Source organism: Triticum dicoccoides, chromosome 5B (assembly GCF_002162155.2).
Source record: "Triticum dicoccoides isolate Atlit2015 ecotype Zavitan chromosome 5B, WEW_v2.0, whole genome shotgun sequence".
In the NCBI taxonomy this organism is placed as follows: domain Eukaryota; kingdom Viridiplantae; phylum Streptophyta; class Magnoliopsida; order Poales; family Poaceae; genus Triticum; species Triticum dicoccoides.
The window spans coordinates 716,680,619-716,685,738 of record NC_041389.1 but is presented as its reverse complement, the minus strand read 5'-3'; positions in this window follow the sequence as shown (position 1 = coordinate 716,685,738).

Here is a 5,120-nt window from a genome sequence, read left to right as displayed (position 1 = left end):
GCTCTCGGTTGTGTAGACCTTATATTATGCTTAATTCCCATGTTTCATGAATTTTTTAGATTTCTAGCTACTTTCACAATTTAAATGACTTTATGTTGATTTTTTTAACCAGGTCTTGTCCGAGAGCAACACTCGGTAAAGCGTGTCCGCCTCTGATTGGTTGGAAGTCAGTGTCACGGATCGATGACATGGTAAGCAGGCAGCCACACATCTCATATCTCTTTCTCTCTCTCTCTCTCTCTCCTGCTCTCGGTTGTGTACGTCTGAGCCCCTGACTAGATGCGCCAACATGGCATGGGTCCTGCCGCCAGCGACCCAACGACAAAAGAGGGCGTGTGGCTAGTTTTTTTTTTGAAAACCCCCTCAATTTTTCTCACAAAAAAGCCCGGTTGACGATGGAAAGATGGCATTTCATTTTTGTTCGACTCTACAACCAGTGGGCCCCGTGTGTACATACTAAAATTATAACACAAAAAATGGAGGGCTCCTCATATCGAACACGCAACCCTTGGTTCGGTCAAGGTCGGTCCTGACACCTACACCATTCACGTCTTGACATCTTCAAGTGGATACCTGTGTTAATGTAGTCGAATAGAGGTGCTTTTTTTTCAGAATAGTCGAATAGAGGAGCTTGTGGGACTGAAATGGGCTGCCGTCAGTGCGGCCCATTTGCTCCTGTTAGTTTTATTTAGAAATATGTAGGTAATGTAAGTTCTAATCTTAGTAATAAAAATACACCCATTCTCTCCCTTCTCTCTCCCAAACAAATACACTCATTTATTTTATGTTTGCTAACTTAAATCGTTCATATCTTCTAAACCAATATTATGATTTAAAAACTTTTTATATATTTGAACTCATGTCGCAAAGACCTTTAAAATAAGAACAGTTCTGTTACATTTTTAAATGAGTTTAAAATTCATAAAACATATTTCACCCGCTCGAAATCTTTGAAATAAATGATTTCAAGCAGTTTCACAAGTTGACATTTCTGTTTCATGTTGTTTTTCATTTTCAGAACTGGCATTTCAGTTTCCACGGGCGTATTTCAGAAAAATCATATCTACTTCAATTGCACATTTTTGAAAGAACATATTTCACTATTTTAAAATAAATTGTTTCACATTTCCAAATATTCGGTTTCATAAATTAACATTTTAGTTTCATATTGTTTTCACTTTCAGAACATGAATTTGACTTTCCACTGGCTCGTTTCACAGAAAACACATATATTTCAATTGCACATGTTTCACTCTTTTGAAATGAACTGTTACACATTTGGAAAAAATCAGTTTCACAAGTTAACATCTCATTTTCATATTATTTTTCACTTGGAGAACCTACATTTCACTTTCCACTCACTTGTTTTATAAATAATCATATATTTCAATTGCACGTTTTTTAAATAAGATGATGCTTCACTTATTTGAAATAAAATATTACACATTTCGAAAAAAATTAGTTTCACAAGTTGACATTTCAGTTTATATTGTTTTTCACTTTCAGGACCTACATTTCACTTTGCACTAGCTTGTTTCAAAAAATTACATCTATTTCAATTTCTTGTTATTGAAAAAGCATATTTCGCTGTTTTGAAGTAAACTGTTACACATTTCATAATTTCAATTTCACAAGTTCAGATTTTAGTTTCATATTTTTTTTCACTTTCAGTAGGTGCATTTTACTTTTCACTGGCTTGTTTCACAAAATCACATATATTTCAATTGCACATTTTTTAAATAAAATGTTACACCCTTCCAAATAATTTGTTTCACAAGTTGACATTTCAGTTTCATATTTGGGTTAAATAGTTTTATGTAAAACATATTATTTTCACATATTTCTAGTGAAATAGGTTTGTTTCAGATTTTTCTAGTGAAATGGGTTTATTTCACATATGAAATGTGAATCGTCAAAAATTAAATGTATTTGAAATGTATCAAAAATTGATCTAATTTTAATGTTCTTGGTGCCAGGAGTGCAAATATATAAAGGTTTTAAAATGATAGGGTTGAATTAAATTGTCTCAGAGGAAATAAAGTATATGGATTTGTTCTGTATGTAAAGTGAGAGGTGAGACCTGCATGGGTATCTTCCCTGCCAAATGGTGTACTTTGGGGTTCATTATGCTACTACTGATTTGACTAAAAAATATAAGAAATATACTAGTGCTATACATTTAGGCGGGCCATACAATCTCACAAATCTCAAAACAAGTGGATGATTTTAGATGTACCGGTACCTGACCTAACCGCGCAAGATGACTCTGCGGAGGAAGACGATGCAGTTGCTACGAGAGAGAAAAACGTGCGGTTGAAAAAAAAAGATAAGGCTAGAGGAGGAGAAGGATAAGGTGAGAGAGACGTGCGGCCCCGATTTTGCCGCTTCACTGGGACACGCGTGAGCCGCTCGATCCGCCTCTTCTCTTACCTGTCATGCTCATCCTCATGGATCCTAGCCACTTGTGGTAAAACAGCTAGCCTCTAGAAGTCAGGTGCCCACCGAGTCCAGCGGAGCATTTTCAGTCTGGGCCAGTATGTCACACACACAAAAACGTTAGTGCCCTCAGCGCTCACCATTTCTGCCCAACTTGAAGAAGATTGAAGCCAAAATTTGGTAAAGCTTTAACAGAATTGTCAACATTTGACAATTGCGGCTAGTGTTTGATTAGAACAGTTGCCAAAGTTTTGAGCCTAACAAATCGGCTGCCAGTTTATTAGGCTCGCTGATATTTTTTGGCTCCAAACCAAACACGCTCTAGGGGCATCTCTAACGGCGACTCGCAAACTGCCCGCATATGTCCGGACAACGAAAGCCATTCAACGCGACCCTGTATTGGTCTGCGCCACGGTTCGGACATGTTTTCTCTCGTAAATCGGAGACAAGTGGGGGGGGCTTCGTGGGAGTCCGCACACGCGAAACATTGCTCTCTGCCCTGCTAGCCCACCCAAAAGGAAGACGGAGCCCGCGCTTTTGGAGTATCCTGCACTGCTTCCGTGCCAAAATCCCCCATTCTCTTCTTCCATCCCCCGCCGCTCTCCACCCAATTTCCGCTCTTTTCTCCCACCCTCTCCTTCCTTCCGTTGCCGCTGCATTGAATCGTAGGATAACCTGTCAGAGATGGAGCCGATGGAGGTGCCGGAGAAGCCGAGCATCATGCTCCCCCGGAAGATTAGCTCGGCTGCGCGGCAAACCCATCGCGTCAAAGCGAAGCCCGCAAAGAGGAGAAGCTCAAGAAATGGTTGGCCTCCGGTGGGCATGGAGGTGGCGTTGGGCGTGGAGGTCATGGCGGACGAGGCGGTCGTGGTGGACGGAGCCAGACGGGGCATGCCCATAGTACAAATGGCGTCGTGGACGGGGCATTACAAGCCTCTGTACGACTACCCCTCCAAGCAGCTTGGAAACCCTCGCCGGTACGGTGCCTTCCATCGTCGACATTAAAGAGACATTATAGTTTTGGATGGCTGTCTCCTGCATCCTTGTCCTTGGACTGGTCCTCCCATGTCCGCGATGGATGCGGGAGGAAATTTGTGGGTTGCTGGTAGAGATGCCCTAAGTGCTTGATGATATGCCGGCTTGGTCTCTCGAAGGTGCTCATAGGGATAGGTTGTGCGTGTGTGCGTTCATAGGGTGCGCGTATGCATGTATTTATAAGCGCTTGCATTTGTACTGTGCTAAAAAAAATCAACGCATGTGTGCAAATTATGAACGTCACGACCTCTTTATATGGAGGATATGGTTTGCGTATATTTCAATTATCTTTTTTTTCTTTGCAGGGGTAAAACAGAGTTATCTTTCTTTTAACAAGTATAAGGGGTGGATCACCAGGGATGGATGGCGTTATGGAATACAAATGCGCCAAATAAGGCAAAAATTCATATGTGGCGAATCATGCAGAACGGACTAGCGGTGGGTGTTGAGCTATACCGAAGGAAAATAAAGGACGGCATTTTCTGTGCGGCGTGTGGACGAGAAGAGACGCTCTATCATCGCTTCTGGGCGTGTCCACACTCTCAGCTGTTCTGGAAAATCCTTCGGACGGAGAGAGGAGTTGCGGTGGCGATCCCGCCGTGTTCTATTAGCTCTTCTAGTGCTCTTGCATCTTGGCTACTAGGTTGGTTTGTGGCAGCCTCGGATGATGAACGAGCAGCTATGGTACATGCCACGTATGGGCTGTGGCTAGCACGGAATGAGGCAAAGGATGGGAAGAGGATCGCTGCAGCACATGAGATTGCCGCGTCGACTGCATCCTACATGGCAGAGTGGACAACCACTCACAAGCAGAAGACAATTGCGGTGACTACGAGGGAGGTGCAACGATGGGCGGCCCCGGAGCCAGGGTGGGTAAAAGCTAATGCTGATGGAGCAGTATCTAGACTTGGAGGAAAGGGCGGTGGCGGGGTCATCCTCAGAGGTGACCAAGGTGACTTCCGTGCGGCGGCGTGCACTTTCATTGATGGTCGCGTGGATGCCGAGATGGCGGAGCTCATGGCCTGCAGAAGGGCGGTCCAACTAGCACATGAGATTAATGTTCAAAGATTACACCTCGAGACGGACAGCATGGGGGTGGCAAGCATGCTTGCAGATCCGAACAAGAACCTCTCGGCCTCAGGTCCATGTGTTGAGGAGATCAAGCAGATGATGCGTGGATTCAGCGACAGGAGGGTTTCGTGGGTAAGACGATCGGCAAACTCCGCTGCTCATAAGCTAGCTAAAGTAGGAGTAGGAGATGAACTCTGTAAGATTTGGTTTATGGTGCCACCAGACTTTGTGTTAGATGTGGTCTCTGAGGAGATCCTAAACTTTCATTAGATAAATAAAGCGGCGAGAGTTATCCTAAAAAAAACAAGTATAAGGGGTGTTCTCGAAAAAAAAACGGGTATAAGGGGTGCTTAACCACGAATTCGCCTTTGGTCACATGCTAGACGATTGGCTTTAAGTTGTTGATTGGTTTCATCGCAAAAAAAAAGTTGTTGATTGGTTTGGAGCCAAAATTTGGTGAAGCTCAAAACCTAGAGCCAACATTTGGCTAGTGTTTTCGAGGAAATGCCAACATCTAACAAATTTTGGCTAGTGTTTGATCAGAGGAACATCCAAAAACTAGGGCCTAAGAGCATCTC